This window comes from Marmota monax, unplaced genomic scaffold, assembly GCF_021218885.2.
Source record: "Marmota monax isolate L192 unplaced genomic scaffold, Marmota_monax_Labrador192_F-V1.1 WCK01_AAM20220418_F8-fsc00018, whole genome shotgun sequence".
Lineage (NCBI taxonomy): Eukaryota > Metazoa > Chordata > Mammalia > Rodentia > Sciuridae > Marmota > Marmota monax.
This window is the reverse complement of record NW_026692201.1, coordinates 13935785-13963616: the sequence shown is the minus strand read 5'-3', so window position 1 is coordinate 13963616 and position 27832 is coordinate 13935785. Positions and strand designations below refer to the sequence as shown.

Here is a 27832-nt window from a genome sequence, read left to right as displayed (position 1 = left end):
TGTCTCAGTAGGAGCTATCACTCCTGGGCCCCTGTCCAGTTCCCATAGACTTTCATTGGTCAACAGGAGATGGTTGAGATGGGGAAGTGCTGTGGCTCACCCAGATGTATCCTCCATTTCTAAGATTACTGATATTCCTTTGTTGCATGGCCACTGTGCATCTGTCTGCCATTATCAGTAGTAATTGTCCTGGCTCATGTGTCTTTGCTGTACTGGGTTATATCATCCCTCTCTACTGATGGCTTTTTTCCCTTCAAGTGTTCAGGCTCCCACTTTGTTTCCAATCTCTAATCCCCCAAATTTGCACAACACCTGGAAAGATGTATCCAGGAAGTGTACTGTGTTCTCCCATGCCCAGTTACTTATGTTCTATATTCTGCTTCCTCCTCCTGTTTAGGCAGAGCTTGACAAATCACTCTATTACTGGAGCTATATCCCCAGTCCTCAAAAAATAGCCTTTTAAATCAATAAATTTAATAAATAAAATTAGACAATTTGGGAGTAGAGTCAGTACCTGCAGTAAATTAATTGTTAATTTCCTTTCAAGAAGGAAGAACTTTATGCTGCCCCTGCTTATATTTTCCCTCCACCTTTGGAATCAAGTTGCCAAACCTGTTCAGATTTACCATGTTAAAATTTGCAGATTTGACTCCTTGCTCTTTGGTGTATCTTTGAGCTACTAAAATATACTAGATTGTTGCATATGATTTTAGAAAATCAGAGCCCTAAACAAAGTATTAGCAAGATGTAGCCTCTACAGTATACTGAATCAGTTAACCTAAAACCCCTTCTTTGCTATTTACTACTGGATGTGTAACTTTGGGCAAAAAAGTACCCCCATGGTAATTGTGAGAATTAATTGAGATATTGCACAAAAAGCACTGATAAAAATCTTTGAAACAACACCCAGTTAGAGGACATCATGGGAAAGTAAAACTCATTTATAATAGTAACAAAGAAGATTAAATACCTAAGAATAAACTCAATAATATATAAAACATATATGAACAAAACTAAAATTCTGAAAATCACAAAGGTAAACTTGAACAAATGGAAGGTAACTGTTATTCTTGGATATGGCGTCTCACTATCTTAAGGTGAACCCTAAATTAATTTACAAATTGCATAAAACCCAAGAAAATAACAAAAAAGCTTTAATTTGGAGTTAAGTGTAATGTTTAAAATCCATACAGAAAAACTAATGTGAAACTAGCCAGCAAAAGTTTAAATATAAAGAATATGGCAGAAAAGCTGTCCTTATTAGACATTAAATATAATGTAAGTCCTACATACTTAAAACAATATGGCACTGTCTCGTGAATAGACAAACATGTTCACAGACTAAAATAGAACTCATCAAGTACACATGCAAAGTCTGTGTGTGATGAACTGGCAACTCAATTCACTGGAACAAAAATGCTTCCTTTTTTTCTGGGTGCATGTGTGTATGTTTTGGTGTGTGCATGTATGTTACTGGCATTGAGCCCAAAGTTTTTCTCATGCTTGGCAATTGCTCTACCGTTGAGCTATATCCCCAGTCCTGAAAAATAGCCTTTTAAATAAATAAATTTAATAAATAAAATTAGATGTATCTCTCTTACCAAAGACTAAACTTGCAAATGAATTAGGAATCTAAATGTAAAAATGAAATCCAACAAGTATTAGAAAAAAACATGGATGAATTTCCCTTTAACCTACAGTGAAAATCTTTCAAATTATTTTTACTGAAAATTTGGAGGAAACAGAAGAAAATATTGACAAATTAACAAATTTGAGTATATAAAAATAAAAATTGGGGCTGGGGTTGTAGCTCAGGGGTAGAGTGTTTACCTCATATGCGTGAGGCACTGGGTTTGATTCTCAGCACTGCATATAAATTAATGAATAAAATAAAGGTCCATAAACAACTAAAAAATAATTTAAAAGATTTGCTGCATGACAAAAAAAACCCCATATCATAAATAGTCCAAAGAGATGATAATCTAATTTGCAACATGTGCCACAACAAAAGATTAATGTCTCAAATATAATTTGCAAATGTATATTTTGTTTATTAAGCACATGAAAAACTCATATATGGAGTAATATACATTAAAAAAATACAGAGGTACTATTTACCACCAATAAGTTTACCAAAAAATGAAAATATAGCAAGGTAATTTTTTAGGAAAATTTGAGAAAATTTTGCTCTCATGAATGGGAACACAACTAGTACCAGTCTTCTGGAAAGAAATTTGGCAATAACACTTTGCATGTTTTATATTTACCTTTTGACCTAACAATCTTCCTTCCAAGAATTTATCCTAAAGACACACTTCAGTCATGAAAATGTACAAGGTTATTTGTTGCAGCAGTAAATGTTTGTAATTGTAAAGTATACATACATCATGTGGTTTTCTGAAGACATTTGTTGGAAAGTAGTTGTACATTCAAAAAATGGAGTACAATGTGGCTATGAAAATGAATGAGGAATATCTCTGAAATAATAAGGAATAATTTCTAGAATTTTATTTAGTAAAAGTTTAAGAAGCAAAAGAGTATATGTTCTATATGTAATAGGCAACTTTGTGTTAAAAAAATAAAAGAGGAGAAAGAACAATGAGGAACCATATGAAAAACTACATATACCTGCTCATTTGTGGGAAAAGACACACAGGAACAATAAACCAGACACTAAGGAGACTGGTTACCAAGAGGAAATGGGTGAGAATGGTGAAAAGAATGTGTGGCCAGAGGGGCTGAGAAGGACTGAGACTTCTGTAAGTACATCTTTATGAAGACTAGTGACTTTTAAAAACTTGTTAACAATGAAAAGTATTTTAAATGTAGAATTTCTAATTCTAATGTTCTTTTTGCTAGCTAGAAATGAATTAACAGAAATTCTCTACTGTGTAGGTAGCATATTGCACAAAATTTAAACTTTTGGTGTGTAATTTCCTGTGAACAAAAATTAAAATATTTTTCCTGTGGCCATTTTTTTTTAAGGAAAAATTACCTTTGACATCTTCTTGTGTCTTTTAAAACTGCAGTAAAAATGTAAGAAAATGGTGTTACAGATTTTGTCAAAAACACCCTAACATTTACTTAATTGGTCTTTTTTGTCTGAAGAGGAGGAGCTTGTTAAAGGCTGCCACATAAAGTCACCTCGACAGCTTAATCAGATCCAACTCCTGTGTCTGACTACAAAGTACTTGTAATGTCAGGCTCTCTTTTTATTTTTAGTGTTGTTCCCTGTCATCACCTCCCACACAGTCTTTGCCCTTCTAGTCTTATCTCTCATAAGAGGTTAAGAAAAAGGGGGGGGGAGTTGCTGATCAGCCAGCAGGAACTGTCAAAGCATCAGTCATTCTAGCCTTCCTCCCAAGAAACAAAACAAATTATTCTCCCAGCCAGGCTCCACACTGCCCTCTGGGCTCAGGTCTAAAACCGTTTGAACTCTCCCATATGGCTCTCAACATGTGATTGTGCCGTTCCATCAGGAAGCCACTCAAAGGACATTTTCTCAGTTTGATTTATATTTTCCTTTTATCTCTAATATGCTCCCAGGAATACAAAGTATTTCTTTGTCCTATTATGTTTTTCCTGCTTGCCCAGTTTCCTTCTTATTTTATTGCTAATTTACATAGTCTGTTCATTTACTAGATTGAAGGCCAGGAAATATGCCAGGCATTTTTGTTTGTTCTAGATTTTATAGTGCTATATCAAGCATCCCGTTTTTTATTTGAAGTTGTATGACCTGTGTATAAGTGTGTGTAGCAAACAAATTTCCAAAGATTTAGACTCCATTAACCAACCAAGACTTTGTATTTAAAACACAAGAATTATCCTATAAATAGCTTTCAGAAAGAGGCCATTTATGAATATATAATATTCCAGTGATTGAGGTACATTGTACTAAAATGAGGTCGTCATTATTTGAAAATCTAGGGCCACAATGGTATGTGAAACTGGTACACAGTTCACCTTGTTCTTTCTGGTGATATGAATATTGTAACTTAAACAAAACACAGAATGCAGTCAAAACCATTGTTGTTAAAAACTTTGCTGTTGAGTCATGTTGACAAATGAGCAGGATTAGACCTTAGACACAGAATGTAGAGCTTGGAATTTCATGTTTAAAAAGCTCAAGAATAGATTTTCAGAAGTCTCAGGGAATGAGAAAAATGTTCTGATCAACAATAAAGATTAAAAAAGAAAAACAGGTATATGAAGAAAGCAAAACTATACTTTCTCGGAGGAGAAAATGGACTTGTGCTTAGTTTGGATTTCTGATTTTCTATTTCTTGCTCATTTTCTTCCCATCAACGTGCTGACATTTGATGCAGCTTCATAGTGAAAGTAACTCTTTCAAGTGGTATTTGGATTTCCTAAGAAGGACCCTTAATGCATTGTGAGAGATCATTTATTTTCAAGGGAAGGAAGGCTCTTCTGCTCTGTTGCCAGTTATTGACTAATCTCAACTCAGAATATCTCCAACTTCTCTCAAACAATTTAACAATATATTGTACAAGGATTAACTGTTTTTTTTGCACACAGACTCAGAGATCCTGTGGTTTCTGCTTTACCTTAGTGATGCTGAAATCTAGAAGGTGGTCAAAAACAGTGTGGGGGAGAGCGTGGTGAAGATTCATTTAAAATATAACAACATGGAAGATGTCCTGGGACATATGACTATTTCACACACATACTTACCTAATAAATATACACACACATATACATACATACATTCATATATAATAGTAATCAACTTTTACAACTCTTATCTGATTAACAAGGTCATGTTCAATTGAAGCATAATGTAAAAGTCACTTTACTTTCTCTCATAGATCCTAAAGTTCTTTACAGAGACAGAATTGGTGAACATGTGATAGTCCATTGACATCATCATTAATAATATAATAACTCCTTTTCAATTTTCAAGTAAAGCCAAATATTTTACTTGCTATATGTTCCTTACCCTTAATTAGACTAACTTAACTTTAAGTCATCTAAAAGACTTGAGAACCTACATGTGATTTAGATTGGTTTACTCATTCACTTATGGATACTAGAATATTAATTTCATTTCTATCATATCCTAGGTCCTGAAGAAATAAAAGGGTAAAAGGTAGATATGGTTTGTACTTTTGTAAATGTAGAGTTTTAGTCTGAAATGACAAGTTAAATTCTGGTAAACTACTAGTAGTATCTTTTGGTTGTTTATCTTCAAGGAAAAAAATAAAGTTTTTATTTAAAAGATTAATATAAACCTTTTATAAGTAAGGCACAAAGCATACATGCATTAGTAATTCAGGGAGTATCCTGTTCCTATAGTACTTATGTCATTCATTACTGTACAGTTGTCTCTCCATTGTACTTTTGTTTAGAAAATTGGCACACATGGCCAAAATCAAGGAAAGTCACATTATCTTGAAAATTCCTTAGGAAGTGCTATGTTAGAAATCAACATGCCATTGCTTCATAAATTTGTCAAACTATCCCAGCCCTGGCCTTGCAGCAAATCACTGTTTGGAATTAAAACCCAATGAAGTAATTGGTTGGCTCTGCAGTATCGGTACCCTCGCCCAAAGTGCATCTTTAAAACTTGGTATCCCATTTAGCCTAGATGATTTTGTTTGATGAGAGGTAGGAACTGAAACTGTGTGTGAAAATAATGGAATCACATTTGCCATCTCTTATCTATCCTAGGACATTCAGTTGTTGGCTCACTCTTAAAATTCTCAATCTCTCTCTTTGCCCTATTCTCTTTAAAATTATAATGCTGATTTTGGGGAAAAAAAACTTTAAACAAGACTGAGACAACTTAACTATGCATCTCAAGCTGTTTACTGTTCTGGGGTAGCATATCATTTTGAATCCTACCAAATCATTTTTCAAGTTATACTACAGTAGCCACCAAGTTTACCCTAACCACTTAATCAGGGTAGAGTGAAGCTTTGTTTAACCTTTCCTCAGTGAGTAAATATAAATTATGAGCTATTAGTTATTTTAAGTTATACTATAGTGATCCTCCATGTACAAAAGACAAAATAGATTTAGCAAAATCATTATCGTTCTTGATTATCAGTATTCATTTTGCATTGATTTCAACATACCTATCTGCTTGCCTATATCATCTATCTCCTTCCTTTATGGTCTTCTGGGAAACCAGAGAGCCAAAATTTGACAGTATTTGTACAAAATGAAAATAAGTAGATTTCAAACAAGGATCTGAGGTGTTCTGTGAATGTGTTGTGTATTAAGATATAAACATGGTGAGCTACAGTTTAGTTGCTCTGAATATGTTTACTGTAATACTCAGGTGAAACTGCCTTAGAACTAAAGTGTAACTGTCCAACACAATTCAAATGTTTAAACCAGTTTTGAGTAGAGATGATCTACAGTGAATAAAAGTTATCTACAGGTCAAGAAACTTATTCTTTGGCTCCCAGGAGTTGTGCACAGGTTTGTGTGAACATTTATGAACAATTCAGTTAAAAAGCTACCAATGCTTTCCTGGCTTTCATTCAATATAATTTCTATATAGTTATAGCAGCATAATCTGCATTAAGTAAAAGTAATTAAAACCAATGATTTCAGGAGAAGGGGAACATTTATATAACCTATTTATTTAGTAGCATATTTATTTATAAGTCTTAAGAATTGTGCATTGTTTTAGTTTTTGAAGATATGAAGATGGAAATTTATGTTCATACCTTCAAGGAATCAGCACATGGCAGAAAAAAACAAAGAAATCAAGGCAACATCATAATTCTATGTTTGGAAGCAATATTCTGTTCTAAACGTAATATTAGAGAAAACAAACATGAGAATAACCTTTTCTCATGTTTAATCTTTGTGATCTAGAAACTGGATAGAAATACACAGCCATGAAAAGAACTGAAGTTATGATCTTAATGGACCTCACATCCATAAGAAGGAACAATTCAAAGGGTGTTTAGCCCCTGCAGAGGAGACTAAACCTCTTTTACAATACCAGGTACTGAACCCTGGCCATTGATGGGGAAAGTGGTCCCTGCCCATAAAAAGAGTATAAACACTTCTGCTGCAGACAATTTCCTGGGTGTTTTAGATTTCTTAACACACCAGCTTACAATTTAGAAGGACATCAACATATCCTGTTCATCTGGAATTGATCCAAACTACCTGGTGGTAACAGAAAGATTTGCAACATTTAACATATGATCTGGGAAGAAGCCCTAGTCATCAATATACAACTGAGTAAGTTCTCAGGGCCTGGGTAGATTCAATCAAAGGTTGAGGAAGGAGAGAGAAAATCTTTCATTCATATGAACCAGCCATCCAAAATTCCAAAGAAAAATCCATTCCCCTAGTCAACAACCAAAATAATAATTTGATTCTGATGGCATGAAAATAACATTGGAGTCTCAAAAAGACATTAAAATAAGTTATGCTGAGATACAAATACAAAATTATTAAATTTAAAAAAGGCTAGATGTGTTGGGATAGGACAAAGCTCAATTGACACAACCTAAGGAGCAAACTAGTGAGCAGGATCAGGATGTCACCAGGACCCTCATTCAGTTCACTGGTTACTCAGTCCTGCAAGGAGAGAATAGAGGAGGAGCCATGGGAGATTGACTGAGAAATTTCTGAAGTTTGCAGAAAGGAAAAAAAGGAGTAGTGGAAAAGTTGTATTTGCAGATATGACAGCCAAATATTTTCCAAAATTGAAGACATGAGTACTAAGGTCAAAAGCCCACTTTAAATGCCAAGCAGAATAGCATTAAATTCATCCCAAGATTCTTAATAGTGAAATTATAGAGTATCAAGGATACAGAAAACACTACGATAAAAAGAGAGAAAAATGAGCTGAATAGCTGTTTTCAGTAACACCAAATGCCAGAAAATGACGGGACACCAGCTTCAAAATGCTGAGGAAAGATAACTGTCAGCATAGAATTTCATATAAGCCAAAAGACTATTAAAGAGTTTGAGCAACTGAGGACATTTTCTTACACAAGAAGACAAAGGGAGTTTATATCCACAGACCATCACAGCAAAGCATTTATTCAGGCAAAAGAGAAGCAGCAGCAACAACAACAGAAAGGAAATGTTAGTTGCAAGAAACAGGAAGAAAAGAAAATGGGCTAAAATCACCCTGAGAAACAATTTTTAGTTTTTTAAAGGAAATTTCTTAAGCTGAGATTTCTAATCCAGTAGCCACTAGCTATATGTGGCTATTTAATTTAAAATTAACTAAAATTAAATGAAATAAAAATATCTCTGCCGTATTAGTCACCTTTTAAGTTATCAGTAGCCATTATGTGGACAGAGCAGAAAGAGAATATTTCCATCATTATTCTTTTAGGCACCACTAGTAAGAGTTTAGGCCACTGCAGGAACCTGTGTGTTTTACATTCTTAAAGCACCTAGGAAGGATATAAAATCATAAATAGATGATATAAACACTGACTTGAAGGTATCTACTTAGGTCACTTTAAAAAAATCCTGTTTAATGTACATTTTAATCATATATATTTTTCTCAGCCCTATATTTTGTGGGGCCATCAGTAGAAGGAATAAACTAGTTTCAAATGTCATACACAAATCACTTCATGCTGGGTAAGGTCTTAGGTAACAGTCTCACTTATAAAAATCTTTAAAGGAATACCTTTAAAACAGTAAACTTGCAGTCATCTTTTTATTCATCATGCTAAAAGCAGCAATATGTGAACAAGGGTGAAGGAAACAATAAATCCTATTGATTTCATATTCATTTAGGCTTACTTTTCTATGGTAATTGAAGGTTTTATAAGACAAAAATATCTTTGTTTTGAAACTTCAATATAGCTTCTATCATAAATTTATGTTATCCAGCCTTGGATAAGTAGAGGTGGGACTAATTGGCTGCTTTCTAATAGATTAATTAGTCTTCATTTTTTCATAATGTGCATGAAATTTTCTGTTGGTTCATTAATTTACTTACCCATTTATTTCATTTTATTTATTCACTTGCACAAAAATTAAGTTGAATGCCTGCTACATTCAAGGCACTGTGCTAAGTCTGGGAATTTATTATGATCAAGACATAATCCTTGCTTTCAAGGAATTTATTACTTATAGCAAGAAACATACTTTAGATTAAATTACATGAAATATCTACATTTGTAGCTAAAAAATGAGTGAATATTGGCAATTTCATGTGTTGAATTTAAGGCATAGACAATTTTAATTTAGAGTGATAAATCTGTAATAACTGCAAAGTATGCTTCTGCTAACACACTAAATACAGGACCCAAGGTCATCCCGAGGACTTCTTGGAATAAATGAGGTCTATGTTGAGCTCTGTAGGGAGTATGAGAGTTAGGTGTAAGGCAACAGTATCCTCGGTGGAAAAGTGAACCTGCTAGTCAGAGGCTGTTACAAGTCAATCTGCTCTGACTTACATGTAAAGTTTTGAGATTCATCTATTAATACTTATTAAATACTTAGTTCATTAATAAGTGGGAAGCCAGTAACCTGAGGTTTCTATGAGTTTCTACATAACAGACTACAACTTAACTTGGTATTGAACAATCCTGAACCTAATTTAGGAGTATATATATTTTTGTAATAAATACCTAGGTTTCAGCCAATCACAATTTTCTGAGATGTAGTAAATCACAAGTAACCAACTGATCAGACAATTCCAAATAAGGCAAATACCTCATCACACCATGCCTAATAAGTCAGATGTCTATTGGCAGTAGCCAATCAGGTGATTTTTCTACTTTGTTTCCACATCTGGTCTATAAAGTTCACTCACACTATGGGGCAAAGCTCTCTAACTCTCTTCTGGTTCAGCCCAATTTATGAGTCATTCTTTTTTTTTTTTTAAGAGAGAGAGAGAAAGAGAGAGAGAATATGAATCTTTTTTTGTAGATGGACACAACACAATGCCTTTATTTTTTTTTTTATGTGGTGCTGAGAATCAAACCCGGTCCTGCCTGTCCTAGGCGAGCGCTCTACGGCTGAGCCACAGTTCCAGCCCCATGAGTCATTCTTTGCTCAAATACAGTGTTTTTCTTTTAACCTATATAGAACAGTGATGAAAGTTGTTATGGCTGGATATGAGGTGTACTCCAAAAGCTCCTGCTAATGCAGGAATATTCAGGGGTAAAATAGATTATGAGAGCTATAACCTAAGCAATCCATCCCACTTTGAATGGACTGAGTAGTAACTGCAGGCAGGTAAGATATGGCTGGAAATGGTGAGTCTGCTTCTTTGCTTCCTTGCTGTTGCCATGAGGGGAGCTGCTTTCCTCAGTTGGGCCCTTACTCCATGATGTGCTGCTTCACCTTGGGCCTAGAGCAAGAGACTCAGACATCTATGGAAGGAGACCTCTGAGACCATGAGCTCCAAATAAACTTTTCCTCCTCTAAGTTATTCTTGTTGAGTATTTTGGTCACTGCACTGAAAAGCTGACTAAAGAAGAGGGTTTGGTGTTAAGTTTACTAGACACTAAGGGATAGTAACTTAGAAGAAGGGATAATGAAAGGCAGGAGAGAACAAAGAAAAAATTAGAATAAGAGTGAGAGAAAACTACAGAGTATAGTCTTTGGTATGAGATAAGGGTTTGAGGGTCCATCACACTGAAGATTGTAACTTTGAACAATTTACTTGCTCTATCTGAATCTTCATTCTGCACCTTTAGCAATGCAATGACAATTGGAATCCTTATACGCTGTGGGTGGGAACGGAAAACAGTGTAAAAATTCATAAAAAGAATTTAAAATAGAACAATACCATATGATCCAACAAAACATGGATGAGCCCGGAGAGCATTATGTGAAGTAAAATAGCACTTGCAGAAGGACAAGTATTGTGTGATTCCAACTGCATAAGGTATCTAAAATACCCAAACTTGTAGAAGCAGAGACTAAAATGGTGGGTGCCAGAACTAAGAGGGAGGGAGAAATGAAGAGTTGCTATATTTAATTGGTAGAAAGTTTCAGTTATACAATAAGTTCTTGAGAGCTGCTTATAGTTCATAGCATTAGTAAAATTAGTTGAGTGTGTGACATTTGGTTAAAAGGGTGGATTTCATACTACCATAAAAAGGCAATGATAATAGGTACAGTATTATTGAAGTGACATAATAAAAAAAAAAAACAAATACATGCAAAGCTGCTAAAACCTTGACTAATGAGATTTAATAGATTCTCAAAACACAGCAGTCATTTGGTAATATTATGTAAGTTCTTACTGTTAAGAGGAAGAGACAACACCTTACCACATTTATAAGCAAAAGGTAACAAACAAATATGTAAACAGAATGTATTGAGGATACATTCTAAATGATACATAAAGTTGTTTACAGGCTTTTTAATTTTTTTTTTTTTTAAATTCCAGGCTCAGGCTCTAGCTCAGTGGCAGAATACTTGCCTAGCATGTGTGGTGTACTGAGTTTGATCCTCAGCACCATATTAAAAATAATAATAAATTAATTAAATAAAGGCATGCTATCTACAACTATAATTTTTTAAGAAAAATCTTAGTTAACTTTCACTTCTACTAATATTCAAGTTTCAAAACAAATAAGTTATAAACAGGGAATATCTTCTACCCTTAAAATCTACAGTCACATCTCTCCTACCTCTGCTCACTGTTAACACTTTATTTTTTCCTTTTCCAGGGATTTTTTTTTTTTTAGCAATAATGTAAAAATGAGGGTTTTACTTATGTTTTCACATAAATGTACCATACTTTACACGAAGTTCTGCCTTTTTAGTTAATATATGATGAATCTCTTTACATATTGTATATATATTTAAAGTGATATATAAAGTCTCTTTCTTTTTTCATTTCTTTTTCTTTTTTTTTAAACATATCAGAGTGGTATTTCCATTGCCTGAGTCGAAAATAATTTCATAAATTGAACAATATGGAATTGCTGATACTTAATTAAGACCTAAAGAAATGACAGTTTCAAATAATTTATCATATTTAACTAATTCCTTTTTGAAGGACATTTTACATTTCATAAATAAGTTTTATTATAATCTAGTCATTAATTGTTGTCTATGACTATTTTGTGCAGCAGTGTTAGATAGATGTGACACAGATCACACAACCAGCAGACCTAAAAGTATTTACTATCTGAAAAAAATACTTAAGTTATTTTCTTAAAGAACTTAATTGTTTTCTATTTGAAAAATCTGATGATACCATAAAGGCCTGGCTTTACATAACTGTACAGTTCACCTTCTGCTAATGGAGACAATTGCTAACAGCTATAACATCACTTTTCATACTTATGTGAAAACTTGGAATTGAAAAGATTAATTCTGAACAAAAATCATTGATGTTAATGAAAGTTTTGTCAGCATTTTGTCTTTGGGCACAACCTTCTCAAAGAAATAGTAATTAACATAGGTGCTGATAGTTTTTCAGCAAATTTGTGTCTACCAGTTCTCATGTGGTTAGTGATATTACTATTGTTCCCATGGAAGATAGTAAGTGCTAAAAATAGTTTATCTATATTACATTTTCTTCATTAACTTTCTACAAAATGAAAATTTAGTACTTAATTTTTTATTTAACATGCATTTTCTTTTTTATAGTTCATGTACAGAAAGAGCTTCTTGGAAAATTATTCTCAATAGGCTATCAATATTATTACTATCAATAACAAATACAATTTTACATTTACACTACATAATAGTAAATGGCCAAAATACAAAATAACCACTTTCAGATTATTCTCTCAACACTATATACCATGACTTTCAGCTTCTGTTTCACACAAACATTTTATTTACACCTGTCCTTTGATTTTCCTGGTTTCTCACCTCATAATATATAGGCAGGGGCAGCTGCTTTCAGTACTTCCCACAAGACCAAGACATGAAGGGGTTAGCTAGCTGTCCCTAGCTGCTCTTGTTCCTAACATTCTTTGTTTTATTACTGGAAAGTCAGTATGTAGTCCTTGAAAGGAAAATGTTGGCTACCTTGTCCTGAAAAGTTTCAGAATAGAGAAAAAGATTATATATCAAAATTAGAATTATATACATTGCAAGTTGATGATATCCATATTCTCCTCTAACTATGATGTAAGGATAGACTCCACACAATTGTCATGAGAATTCTAGTCATTTGTTGGTGACTTTATAGATGGTTCCCCTTGGAAGGCAGTTCAGCCCTGTTTGCTCCAGTCAGCTGTGCAGGTTAGTGCAGAGTGTAACATAGCCCAGAGCCTCACAGTCCTGCTTCACCAGCTGCAGTCTGTATATTCACATAGCTCTCAAAGAAGATACTTCAAGTGAGGAAATCCTTTTATCCAGGCATCAAATTTACCTTGACAATTAAAGAAGCAGGAGTGATAAAAACGATGGCTGAGCAATTTAATGTAGTGTGTAATTTTGAGAGGGATGGAAAAGATGCTCTTTCTTTTCTGAGAAAAGGTATGTGCAACACTAGCCAATTAAGAGAAGTATTAAAATTCCATTCATATTCACATTTCTTTAAAGCACTGAGCTGATGCATAAAACATCTATATTGGCCAACTTCTACATAGGGACAATAAGCCAATGATCTCTGAATTCTACCTTCATTCCCCAAAGGAAGAAACGGATGCCAAGAAAATTTAAGTGACCTGGCCAAAGGATATGATGAATGAGTGCACACTCTAGGAACACAAGATACCTTCTTCCTGTATTTGATTAAAAAATTAATGCCAATTTCTTGTAGCAGGCATGTACAGCTTTGACATTTATAAATATATTTTAATGCATTCATACTTCCTGAAGAAGACTGCTTCTGAAATTATATGTTCCATAAATTAATCCCCCTCTTTTAAAATACTACATTAACCCCACACTGTGAGGAAATTGCAGCCCCTCCTAAATAGAACATTCTGCCAAGGCTTAAAAGAAAAGGCAAGTGGGTTTTCTCAAAAGCATCTTGATCACATTCTTGCAAACGTGGCCCTTCTAAATATACCTCAGCAAGGACAGTGTACTGATTATGCAAATGAATTCACTGTTTTCTAGGTCACAGCAGGCTGACTTCTACATAGAATATGCCAAGAGGAATATCAGGGGGTTCTTGTTGCCAGAATGTAAATGGCTTCTACTGACAAAAATTGACTGGAAATGAAAGATGTTATGTAACTCTAATCTTCCCACTCACTTAAAAGAGCCATGATCTGAGACTGTTCTGCTACTCCAGAAAAGATGGTTGTGTTGGTTGACTGCCTAGCTAGATGAGTTAGAAAGTTATGAGCTAAAATTTGTTCTTCCTGTTCTATTATTAACTCTGTGTAGTCTTATAAACTCTTTGGGTCTCAGATTCCTAATGTGAATAATTGTGTTCCCTTTTAAATGGAGGTAGGGAAATATATTTAACTATGATAGTGAATGCCTTGCTCACATATCTAGAGAGAACTTGATCAAAGAATAGTGGCTGTTTAATTTCCTCAGAAGCAAAACAAACACTAGCATTGTTATTATTTTTTATAATAATAATTGAGGTCCTCAGGGGGGCTGATCATTCAGAGGATTTTTGAATATGTGGATTCCCATTTATACTAAAAAGAAAACATGGTTTAGTTGTCATGAAATAAACACTATGCATAGACTAGGAATAAGTCAGAACCAGTTTCTGGTTCTTAATTGTGTAAGACCCTGTGCATGCTCTGAACCTAGCTGAGCCTCAAATAATTCCATCAAAACCCATTATTTCATGAAAGAAGTTTGCTGCTATAGTTAATTAAAAAACAAAAGACTTTTTTTGTGATGGTGTCAACTATAGTTGTTGGAAGTACTGATATCATATTAACATATTTTTGTTGTTCTTCTTTTCTGTCCTGCAGCCTCATTTCCTTGGGAGAAGATTTCAAAGAAAAAAAATTGATCCTCTTTCTATGGAATCTTGCATTTAAAACACAATCAAAATATTCCAAACAAATGTGAAGGTGTAAGATGAACAAATTCTGAATATCCAATATATAACATGATGATTATTGCTAAAAGGAATGTGTTTTTAAATTATACTATTTCCCAAAAGTAACACCGCTGTTCATTTTATATGGTACTTAACAATTTACTTTGTGGTTTCACTGATAGTACATTTGATACTTAATATTCAGTGACAATCTGCTTTCAGTATTATCAATATTCTGTGCATGTGGCTGGACACCTGGAACTGCAAAGTTCTTCCTTATATATTTTTCCATAGAAGTTAGGTTCCCTGTCTGCCTGCTGACCATGCTTTAGCATAACTAAACAATTTGAGTAAGCATCTACAGAATTTGCTCTAGAAGTTTATAGAGCTGCCCTTGATCTTTCAGGTTATGCAGTTTACACTTATTAAAGTGAACACTGACTTGGGCGATAAACTGTTTTAAAAAACTCTGGCCTCTAAAGCTGTGTGATCCTGAGCAAGATATTTTGCTTTTTGGAAACTCAAGTTTCCTAATTGTTAGTGGTGATCATTACATCGAATGCATCTGGCCACTATGGAGATAAAATGAGATCACAGTTTAAGTAGAGCTATCTACTCAATGCCTGGCATGAAGGGATAACTCAATCATTGCTAACTCCCTTTTTCCTTGATTCTTATTTTTCTTTTAGCTGATTCAATATTTTCTTTAGGAACATTATTAGTCTTCCTTTTGACTGTACCAGAATTCTACCTTTACTCACCTGAAGGAATCAGACTAACTAATTTGGTAGGTGCAGTGGAAGAGCATTGAACTCAGAAGCTTTAGTTTACTCCTGTGGGCTCTGTGGGCAATTGCACAGTCTTGGGAAAGTTATATTTGTGCACAACTATTTCCACCCATGTGAAATGAGGATACTCATATTTATCCTACTGTTTCAGAGATAATTTGTTAGTCTCAGAAACAAAATTATGTGAAAACATTTTAAAATTTTTGAAATAAAATTGAAATGGAAAAAAATACAATTGTGATGTTTATGGTTTTGTCCATCTGAAACATGTCCTAGAAAATAAAAGATTTCCCCTTAAAATAATGTAACAAAGTAAGAGAGTAACTGTGTGGTTTGCTTTCCAATCTGATAATCTGGTAATTTTTTTTTTCACAAAGACCCCTGGCATTGTAAATTTTTGGTGGGGAAATGATAAACTGATTCAAGTTTCTTTAGGATGCTCCTTGAAGGAACATTTATTATTTGAATCAGGAATTTTCTCACAGTTTGTCAGATCTGTAGTATTTGGGGAAATAATTATATGTCTTTTCATCTTCTGAGTAGTTTGCACATAAATGAAATACCATCAAGGGACATTTTTGTTCTAACTACAGAAGTGGCACATTTCCTCTCCAAGTACTAGATCCAAATTAACAGCAAAGAATTCACATCTCCAAGTTTGATCTGTAGACCTGAGAACCTCTGCAAGAGCTCATCTCCAGACTCATTGAATAACAACAGTTTTGACCCTGCCTGAAATATATAAAGTTTGACATCAGCTGTAGATGAAAACTGTGAGGAAAACAACAGACCCTTGTTCAGATAGGATGCAACAATTTTCCATTCAAGGTGAATCACTGACACATCTCTTTAGGAAAAAGAACTCTGAAAAGTATTGTGGCTGAACCCATTACAATTCAACAAAAGTTGCACTTTGGTTCATTTTTCACTTCAAAGTGTGCATGTGTATGTGTTTTTCTCCCCTTTCTATCCACTCATTTTCCCGTCTGCGAATTCCTTTTTACCAGAAGGAACTTTGGCAGAACAAAGGTGTCAAAAGAAATTCAAGCAGAAAGATACAATATTAGCTGAACACATAATGGGAGTTAGCAGCATGACTCAGCCAAAGATATTTCAGTTATTAAATCCCAGAAACTTTGAGAAAAAGAAAGATGCACTAAGGTAAAAGAATGAAAACAAGATTACACAGTTAATAAATTATATGATTTCTTGGTCAATTTTAGTTGTCACTTAGGAGCTGAGTTCATTGAAAATGCTTGTATTTACAAGTGACCTTTAAGCCAAAGGACATGGAATAAGAAGAGTATAGCAGGCATTCCTGCTTCTATAAAGCCTAGTGTTGCCCTTAAAGAACATAAATGAAAAGATGCTGACTGACTACCTACTATGTGCCGAGTGCCACCAAATAAGAGACTGCATTAGAGACTCTGGTGAAATTAATATGTTCACCTTTCTAGCAGATTCATTTCTTTTGAGATAGAAATACTTTCCTACATAATTCTACTCCATGAGTCCCTGATAAGTCTGCTTCTCACCATCTTCTCTAATCAGAAATAAAAAATCAGGAATTAGGCAGAAGTAATGGTCAGGTCCTTCTTATGGTTAGGCTAGTGGAGGAAGACTTTGGAATGTACTTTGGGTATGTGGGAGTTGGGATGTTGTCAAGGAGACGCATTTCTAGCAAAATCAAGTCAGTCATGCTAGCAGGAAGGATGCAAATCTCTTATGCAGTCCTGGTTAAATTTTTCTGTTAAGGTTGTCTGATCTTTACAAACTATTCTTGTTGTTTTTCATTTGGTTTTCCTTGGGGAAGATCAAGTAACAGCTAAGTTTGGATAACTTTTGACTTTCTTTTTTTCTCCTCTCCGTAGGCCCAGAGGAGCAGTCAGTCTTCCATTTAGGCAGAGAGTAGGAAATTTACAAGATATAAGGGAAACATTGATACAAGACAATTTCTGAAGGGAGGAACTGTAACTTTGCAAAGGTGTACAATTGTGGAGAAAGAAGCATAGAAGAGTTGTGAATATTGAAAGAAGCAAAGTTTCTTTCTATCATATGTTAGTTAGTAGTTAATAATGAGCAGTAAGATTCATGGCAAGGTCACAGATTTTCTTTAAGTTAATTTTAGAGTCTTTAAAACTACTCCCAAGCCAGATGAGTAAATAACTTATAGCAGATAACTTGTAGAAAAACATTAGGTACAAAGTCCTGGATAATAAAAGATAGAAACAAAAAGAGCAAATTGGGGGCTGGGGCTAAAGCTCAGTGGTAGAGTGCTTGCCTAGCACATGTGAGGCCCTTGGTTCAATCCTCAGCACCCCATAAAAATAAATAAATAGAAAAAAAACAAATAAAGGTATTGTATTAAAAAAACAATTCTTTTTAAAAATAAGAACTAATTGGGGAAATATATCAAGAAAGATTAATGTGACTAACACTTGACAAGGTCCACAGAGGTCAGGGTAAAGCTAGGAGTTATGGCCAGAGGTGCCACCTTACATCTTGGAAGGGAAATTTCTTTAGTAGAGCAGGAATAAGCCACTGATTCCTGTACCCACATTGACGTAAAATTGACTTGTAGATGAAGCCCCCCTGAATAGGATGACCACCATGACAGTTCTGGAAAGGACCAACTAGGGTAAAAAACTCCACAGCTCTACATAAAGAAGGAATTGAACACCAGACTGGGGGAGGGGGAGTGCAGAAGATGAGCCTCAGTCCTTAAGGCAAACATCAAACAGGAATAAATGTGGAAACAGCGGGGTTTCCTTTGTTGTTTTCTACTGGGAGATGGCCCACTTGCTCTTGGGAGTGCTCTTTGCTTGAGCCTTATTTTATTTTCACTTATAATAAAGTTCCCTTGCTTGGATTTGGGTGTCTGACTTTAAATTTTCTTTCATCACAACACAAGAAATGAGGCTTGGAGCTTCAGCTCCCCACTCTTCTATGACATTTATTCTAGAGTTGGTCTTTGGGAAGAACAAATAAGGGATGGAATAGAAAATGAAACAAAACTCAAATTAGACTCTGAAGGCTAAGAATTGTCCAGTCAACTCCAGAGTCCTTCTGTGAGACTCCAGTTTTGTAAGGCACAAAGATACAGAGTAGTTAGTGGTAAAGAAAAAATTTGAAAACATAAAATAAGGAAGCTTGTACAAATATAAAATAAATCTGCAATAATGATTTGAACTAATTTCTAAACAAGGGAAGTGATGGGTATTGAGCGCTGAGCAAATAAGGTTAAGGGGGTAGTTCTATAGACTGTACCCACTATGCTGACAAAAAGCAATTTACCTGAGGCTACTCTGGTTCTGCCTGAGTCAACTAAGTCAACTGAATGTGCTACATTCCTCAGCAAACAACCTGTTACCGACAGGAGAAATGCAGGTCCAGTCCCTCTCTGCCTATAAGAACACAAGTTGCCCCGAAGCGGTAACATTTGTTACTTCTATACAGACCAGATTCCAGGACTCAGAAAGATAGGATAATTAGAAGCAAAGCCCAGTAACCATAAAATCTGAAAGAATAAGTACCAATTAGAACTGGTCAGTGTGGGCAAAGGCAACTAGAAATTGCCTTTGGATCTTTTTTTTTAATATATTTTTAATTTGTTGTAATTAGTTATACATGACAGTAGAATGCATTTTGACACATTATATATAAATAGAGTTTAATTTCTTATTCATCTGGCTGTACATGGTGCAGAGTTACACATGTCACGTAACCATATATGCACATGCTATTACAATAGTAAAATTCCTCTCCATGGGGTAAGACCATGCACAGTGAGGATTTAAAAGTTTGATGCAATCCTACTGTTAGTCAAAAGCCAAGAGATGGACCCGGACAGGACTCTGGAAACGTCCCTAAACAACTGGAGGAAAAGGGGCACATCATCTCTCTCCTGAGAGGACCCATTGTCTCCCTTTATCCCTGGATAGTGTCCCATTTTGCCTTGTCCTTTAAATAAACTCCTTATTGCTGCTATGTGTGACTCAACTGAAATCCTTTCTGTGAGGTTGTCAAGAATCAGTTGTGGATCTCCACATTTTCCTTAGCTTTGCAGGTGGTAATAGGAAGCAATACAATAAGGTTCAAAAAAGAATTTTAAAACTGAGACATGGTCAGAAATGCTGAAATGAACTTGCTAATAGAAGCAAAACTGTTTAATATCCTACTGGGCAATACATTGTAATATTTGTTTTATTGTTTCAGCCAGGAGAAATTGAATTTTATTACTACTGGACAAAATTCATTGCCTAGTTATGAATAGGAATCTTTCATATTTCCATGGAGAGGAATCACTTGCAACTTAACTCTTAAAATTTAATCTCTAAACCTATAGAATAACCTAGTCAATAGAAAATTAAAATTGCATCCTCCTAGAAAATAAGATTATGCTTGGAAAATCTACTGGATAACAATCAGCATGTCACTGAAAAATCACAATGGTACCTTTTGCCCATTTCTGAATCTGGATTTTGCCCTAATCTTAGACTAAAGGGACAACCTATTTTTTTGTGTTGTCTCTGTATGGTTTTGATGTCAGTTTAAAAAATGCTTAATCTTCATAAAGATTCAGAAACTATGTTCACATTGGAAAGTAATTTTATTTTTGGAACTATCCAAAATTGGGAAAGAAATGATTCCTGTTCTCTAGGCATTAGCAGGCATCTGAAAGTAACCTTACTTCTTTGCCTCTCCTTCTCCTTAGTAATTAACATATTCTGTGGAACAAAATAGAATACCTCTTTTTGTGGTATTATAAGGAACAGATTGTTTAGAAAATTTAATAGAGTGTTCCTACTGGTTGCTTTTTAAATGAAACACTTGAGTTCTATGGATCTATAATTTCTATCTTCCCACCTGAAGGCAAACTCTTTCTATGTTTTTGGAATGATGGAATATGGAGTAGATCCAAAGCTTGATGTCAACTTGGGTGGGCACCGAAATCCTGAGCCCTAATATAAGAGGGTAAGAGATGTAACTGAGCCAAACCTGGAGGGAAGTGAATCAGTACAGCAACTAATGATGTATAAGGCAGTCCAAAACTTTTTGAAAATAATACTTGGCGTAACCATGTCAGATGAAATTTAGGAAATAATCATTATTAAAAGTTTCAATACAAAAAAAGGAAAGGATTCCATTTACAACTCATGCTGATGGTAGGTGGAGATCTGACCATCTGCAGACTCAGGGAGAAGAATCCAATTTCTTGAAAAGAAGGCTGTTAAGTTTGCTTACAATTACTTGGTAGTTACTCCAGAGTGATCACTAATCAGGATAACTAAGGCCTATGGAAACTATGGAAAGGTAATATTGGTATGAGTCTGGAGTTTGGACAGTGCAGCTTTTTGGGAATAGTGTTTTTTCCCTAGTGAGTTTCTATTTATAGTTGGTTTAAGAAAAATGTGGCAGCAAGGATACAGGGGACAGAGAAGAGCCCGGTGAAAGCCCTAAAGACAAAATTGAGTTTCTTGAATCCTAGGAAAATATACAGGAATTACCATTTTATTAGAGTGTAGCTGAGACTTACATTAAGAAGATTTTAAAAACCATAGTAGAAGCAAATATGGGATGAAAGTAGAAGCAGGCTCACAATTAGGAAATCATAAGTCACAACGCAAGATAAAAATCTGGAACTAGCTAACACCTACCTCATTATTCTGTTCTCTCTTCAACTCTAGTAAAATTTTATAACAAAGTATCTTGTTGACCATCCCAAATTGACTTTAACTAGCTGTTGGTACAGAAAGACCAGAACATGTGAGTTTCCATTCATTATGCAATGTCTATAAATATTGTTTTTTAATGTCAACTTTTAATAAGTGATCACACCATTTCTTTTTAAAAGTCCTGGCCCTTACAGAACTGTTAACTAAATTGCATGTATTTCACTTTTTATAGTTCTCCTCACCTCTTCTTTCATTTTTAATATTCCAAGCTTTATAATTTTATATCTTTTTCCCTCTATTACATTACAATTATTAATTCTATAGCTTTCAAAGTTATGACCTTATATCTGGATCTTCTGTTGATTTAAACCTAAATTTCAGTCTGTACTTAAAACATTAGCTCCACCTTGAGTTCTCTTGCTTTGTAAAACTTTTTTATTATCTATTATTATTTTTATTATTCTTTGATCATGGTGTGCCTCATGTAGCTTATACTGATCCTGCTAAAGATGATTATTAAATATTCGAGAATTTTGTGAGTGGGTTGTTAAATTTGCTGTAGTAGGAGAATTTATACCAGTTAATGAATAGTTTCTGCAGCTGAAATGTCCACTTTATAGACAGGGAAATCCAGATATGGGAATGTTTATTTTCCCAAGATCAAAATGCTAATAGGCTATGGTGATAGAACTAAAATATGATATTTCTTTGCTCTAACCCTCATCATGGGTATTTTGTGATTCTTACTTTCTTTAAGAAAAGGTTGAAATTGTTTAATGAACAGTTCCAATTGTTTAATGAACTCCAATATACTGTTTGTAGATAAAAATAACAAATGTAAAGGGGTATGTATTAATACATATATATTTATTTAACTAAATATATACTTAGTAAAAATGGGAGATATGATGATAAGAAAATTTAGATGCTTCTGTTCTTGAAATAGAGCTCAAATTACTCTTTATAATGATGGTTTCCTTGTACGCATTGCAATTAACGTTTATAGAGTTGGTAAAGCTCAATTATGATTATAGAACTTGATAGGCTAATGCCTCACAATGAATAAATATAAAACAAGAAGATGATATTACATTTCTATTAATTTTATATCAAAATTATGGGAGATATGAGTTATACTAAAATGCTCAAACTGTATTGTAAAATAGACTTAAAAATACACAATATACTGAGAACTTCTATTATTTTTTTTTTTAAAGAAAGAGTGAGAGAGAGAATGAGTATTTTTTTTAATATTTATTTTTTAGTTTTCGGCAGACACAACATCTTTGTTTGTATGTGGTGCTGAGGATCGAACCCGGGCCGCACTCATGCCAGGCGAGCGCGCTACCGCTTGAGCCACATCCCCAGCCCGAGAACTTCTATTATTAATTGGCATTTATCATGAGTAAACTCAACCAGTCAATTCTATACCACTTCCAAACTGCACAAATATTCACTGTAAGCTGTGACTTACTCCCCTCCCATGCTGTTTGCTCTAGAGTCACATGTTTCCCTTCAGAGAGGAGCAACTTGTTCCTCTCAACAAAAGTTGTCACCATCTTTCCTTTAGAGCCAACTCTTGGCAACATCTCTCTTTCCTTAAATAATCTCAACAGGAAACTCTTATCCCTTCTGAGCATGTGACTCAAACTGACCAGAAGTCCCAGAAGGGATGATCTCATATATTAGATTAATTTTCCTTGCAGCTTGTTTATTCCCTTCGAAGCATCTTTCTATTACAACTATCTATGAGTCCCACTGTATCAACTAATTCTGGGTCATTTAGTCACACTCCTTTGCATCAAAAGCAAGTTTTGTTCATCTGCCAGGTTAAGAGCAGCCTTCATGTATTGGGAGACCTTTTCACTCCCTGAGACCTGTCATGGAATTGTTATTCAAAGAACATTGATTATGATTTGAACTTTTCTCTGTCCCCTCATTATACTTTCCACTGCTGAAATCTTGGTGCAAACCTCAATTTTATTATTTGTATGAATAATAAGAGCAGTCTCTTTTTTACTGCCTTTGTTATATTTTTAAATTGCATTTAGAGCTATGGTTTCAAAATACTAATCGTATCACATTCAACTTACACTGAATGTTTTTTATATTCTTAGGCTTCAGCACTGCTAAGATCAGAATTTGTAAAATGTTTGCTCCTTCTAAGACACTCCATTTTTTAAATATTTGTTATTAATAATATCCATCTGCCTATAACTACAATAAATAGCACACAGAAATATATGAAAAAAATAAATGTACAGCAAATATTACAGTTCAGATATAGCCATTATTAACATGTTGATTTATCTTCTTTAAATCTATACATATTTTCTTGGCCACAAATTGTGATAGTGCAGTGAAATTTCTAAGCCCAGTATTACGATAATTGACATGAGGTTATTCTACAAGGAAAGGAAATACATGTCATTTATTCTATTTACAGTAAAATAGCAGGTTGATTTTTTCCCTAATTTGGGAATATGACAACTTTAAAAAAAAAAAAAACTCTAAATTGATTCATACGTAAATTACCAGTTATTTCATTTTGTTCATCCAAAAGCATTTATTCACATTTTCTATGTGAAGCACATAGTAGTTTATATAAGAGATAAATAAGGAGGGTTTTTGCTTTCAGGGGACATATAGTTCAAAAAGCAGGGTGAGTGTGTGTGGAATAAGTACATAAATTCTGTTTTTAAAAAATTAGAATTTCACTAGGGTAATCAGAAGCAAAATGAATACTCCTGGCGAAAGGTAACTTTCATCCATTGTCATAGATTGGATGCATATTGGTTGAATTGAGTTTTGAAATGTGGGAGTACACGTGGAGGAACTACTACTATAAGAAAAGACCAGAGAGAGGAAAGCTGGGAGCATTCTTGGGAAGAATCCTGGCCTCAAGTACATGGTGAGATGTACTGAAAGATATAGCTGGAAAATGGATCATGTTGAAGCAAAGGAGGACCTCAAATTAAGGGAGTAGGTACTTGATAGAGGGGGCAATCTTCTGAGTATTTTCATTCTGAAAAATGACAAAGCAACAGTTGTGCATCAGGAAGACACCTTCAGTAGCAGCATATAAGGAGGGTACAGGAGGGAAGAGCTTAAGTTGAGGAGAGTAGTTTCAGAGTACTGGTTAGAGAAAGCTAGGGCCAGGATTGGAGAAGAAGCAACCAGAGACTAGAAGAAAGGGGAGAACTTAAGAATTGTTTAAAACTGAAAGTGACTGGACTACCTGAATGTAACAAGAAAGGGTAAATATGACATTAGAAATATTGCCAGCATCATAATCCAGGATAATCATTAGAAGGAGACATCCCAAATGGGTTAAAAAAAAATTAAGGTGATAGAAATTTTGAGGAAAGTTAACTTTGGTTTCAGAAAAATAGATTTAAATATTAACTAAATGTGGAGACATTTTCAATATCAAGTTTAATTTTAAAACTTTCAGAACTTCCTTTTTTGAAAAAAAAATTACTTTGGCTACTATTATTATATCTCCTTGAAAAGGGAGTTTAGGACATTGCTCACTGTTCTGCTAATTTCCTTTTTTCACTTCATGCTCTTACCTCTAGGATATTTATATCCTGTAATCATGTCTTCCCTTTTAAGGGGGCGCATGGTTGCTTTCTACAGGCCCTTCCCCAGCTTCTGCCCTGTAATCTTCCTATTGTTTTGACTGCCCTGGTTGATCTGGCTAACCACATCCCATCCTCAATGATTACCTTGCCAACACTGCCTTGTCTGCTGGGAGGGCAGGATGCTCACCTTAGAGAAGCAGGCTCAAAATCAGAGTTCACTGGAGTATTTTTTCCAACCTAATTAATGGGGGTGGGTAGCACACTACAGTTTCTTTGAAATTATTTGGTTTGGAAATCAAAACTTGGGCAAGCTGCCATTTTCTGTTGTTGTTGAGTGAAATTCTAAAGTTTGATAAGGTAAGTACACATATTTGATTTGTATTAAATGACCCTAGTTGTTTAAAGGGGTTCTAGTTGTTTAAAGAGGTTTCTCAAAGTTAAAACAAAACTTTTTTGCAATCCAATGATAATTCCAAACTGAATTATAATTGCCTTTGCCCTGGTCTAGCATTGATTTGATAATATAGAAGCAAAATACAAATTATTTTTTATAATGGAGTCAATTGTGATTCTGGAGCTGATTTTAATATTGCCCCTGTATGCTTTCTGATAGTTATATACTAAAGAAAGAGTGACAGGGATAGTGCCAACTTGATATTTATATAATTACATATTAGGACACAATTTAACTGGTACTTACATAATACCACATTTGTTTCTAAGGTTTTTCTGTCCTTAATATTAACATCAAGACAATGGAGTTTTTGAGAAATGATAAAACTTGGATTGATATATCTAAGTTTTTCTCTTTTTTAGGTCTTAGATATTGGAAAATGCATTTAATTGAGCAGGATAGTTAATGTCAGTCCAACTTTCCAGAGTTACTGTATCCAATTTTGGATATGCCATGTTCTTTTGCTAAAATGCTCCATTTTCCAGACCAGTGACTTCTTAATAATGTGGTCTTGATTGCATGCTCCCTCTTTATATAAGTGATGCTTAGCTGTCCAACTTCTGACTGTCTTGCCCTGTTGTGCATATGCTGGTTTTACAGTGTGGCTGGAGTCTGTACTCCTACTGAGATAAGGCTATTGGAACCAGAAGGGCAGGACTTGTGCTGTATGTAGGGAGTCTACCTCAGATTAAATGTCAGATTTGTAGGTATTTCTCAGCAAGTGAATCTGAAACACTTAGATTGTGTAACAAAGAGAGCTTTTACTGGTTCCTATTACCTACGCCCTCCCCTCCACCAAAACAAAATAAAAAACAAAATAGCTAAACCACAACAGTGTTTTTCCAATAATAATGATTTTTAAAAGCAAAAAACTGCTCATGTTGCTTATATTAAAATAAAAAATAATCAACCCTCTGAACAACTACATGTCCCATTTTAATTATATTTTTTTACTCAATAACTTTTCACTGTTTATTTTTTTGTTATTAATCTTGACTCACAGGTCCTGTTTGTCAAGGTTAGTCCTGGGTTTTTGGACTACTTTATTATTTTTTCATTGAGTTGGCAGTCATAAAACCAAGTATTTCTCCACAGATGGAATGTTAAAGGGGACATAGTTAAACACAAACCCACATAATTCTAGGTGTCAAATCTTCTCCTAAAGTATTGAAAATTTATACTTGCATTTCTAAAAATGTTATTGAAACTGAAAAATAAAATGTATCTATTTGTATTTTTTAGACCATATTCTTTATATTTGCTAAAGTTTCTAAATCACAACATATTTTCAGAGGACAAGAAAATAAATTGTAGAGAGATTCCACAAACAAGATAATAATTCTTCAGATTTCAAAAACCAGATTAATTGATTTATAAATGACTGACCCCATATTGCAATCTATTTTCACCATGATTACAATTATGAGTAAGCCATGCAAAAATGCTATAATAGTCTCTAAAGGAGGATGTGAAAACATGAGATATGGAAAAACTATGCTTTTATGATAACTGCCATATGACACTGTGAAACTTGGGGCTGTTTCTGTCTGCAGTATTTTCAAGAAATCCTAGAGTCAAATACTTTCTAAGCACTGAATATTCAAAATGTGAATTTTATGTATTAAAGATCTAATCCTTTTTTAATCTTTTTTTCTTTTAAACTTGTTTTAAAACAAGTTTTATTTTATTGCTTGTTCTTAAACCTTTATTGATCTTAAACCTTATTTGGAGCTAGATGGGCTAAATTGATAAAATCTGACAAGTTATATACTCATTTTCAAGAATACATTTTTTATAATATGCATTTCAATAATTTTTAAACGATGTGTCACAAATAATAATTAGCATAAAACTGGAAATATATAAGTTTATTAACACTTTTCATTCTGTTATGTGACAATAGGAGATTCTAGATCTTGATGTACCAGTATGTCATTGGGATTTAATTCCAATTCAGGGTAAAGACTCAATAGAATTTTCCAATCTTTTTATACCAGGGATAGGACTTTTATAGCCCAAGAGGAAATTAAATAAGCCAAAGGAGCCAGGTGAGGAGAATATTTCATATAATATACTTCTCTGAATATTTCAGAACCTGAGGAAATTTGTCTTTGGGTTTCATAAAATCTTTTTTTTTTTTTCTTTAGCAGCCTCCCAGTCAGTTCAGGAACATTTACTCAGAAACCTTAAACTTTATACCATTATACTTGAGTCTTAATGTATGCCTGAAAAAGCTAATTTATGCCATAGATTCTTGGAGTTTGAGGCTCAGATATTTTAATTAAATGTGGTATGCATCTCTAAGAATTTTATACAGTTCTATAATGTTAAATGTTATAAAAAGATGGGATGTTGGTGAGGAGCACATCTTCCCACATTATGCCCCATAAACGCTATTTGTCGTGGGCCACCACAGTTCTTTGTAGCATCTCCCACCAGGCTGT

General features: G+C 34.2%; 1 long non-coding RNA gene across 2 annotated transcripts in view; it reads left to right on the top strand.

The window, feature by feature from the left end:
* LOC131423648 (uncharacterized) overlaps positions 1 to 15852 on the top strand; it is a 100887-nt gene extending 85035 nt beyond the window's left edge. For both annotated transcript variants that reach the window (XR_009225498.1, XR_009225497.1), the window contains one exon: positions 14817 to 15852. This is a non-coding gene — a long non-coding RNA (uncharacterized LOC131423648). The remainder of the gene's footprint in view (positions 1 to 14816) is intronic.
* Positions 15853 to 27832: the final 11980 nt, after the last annotated feature.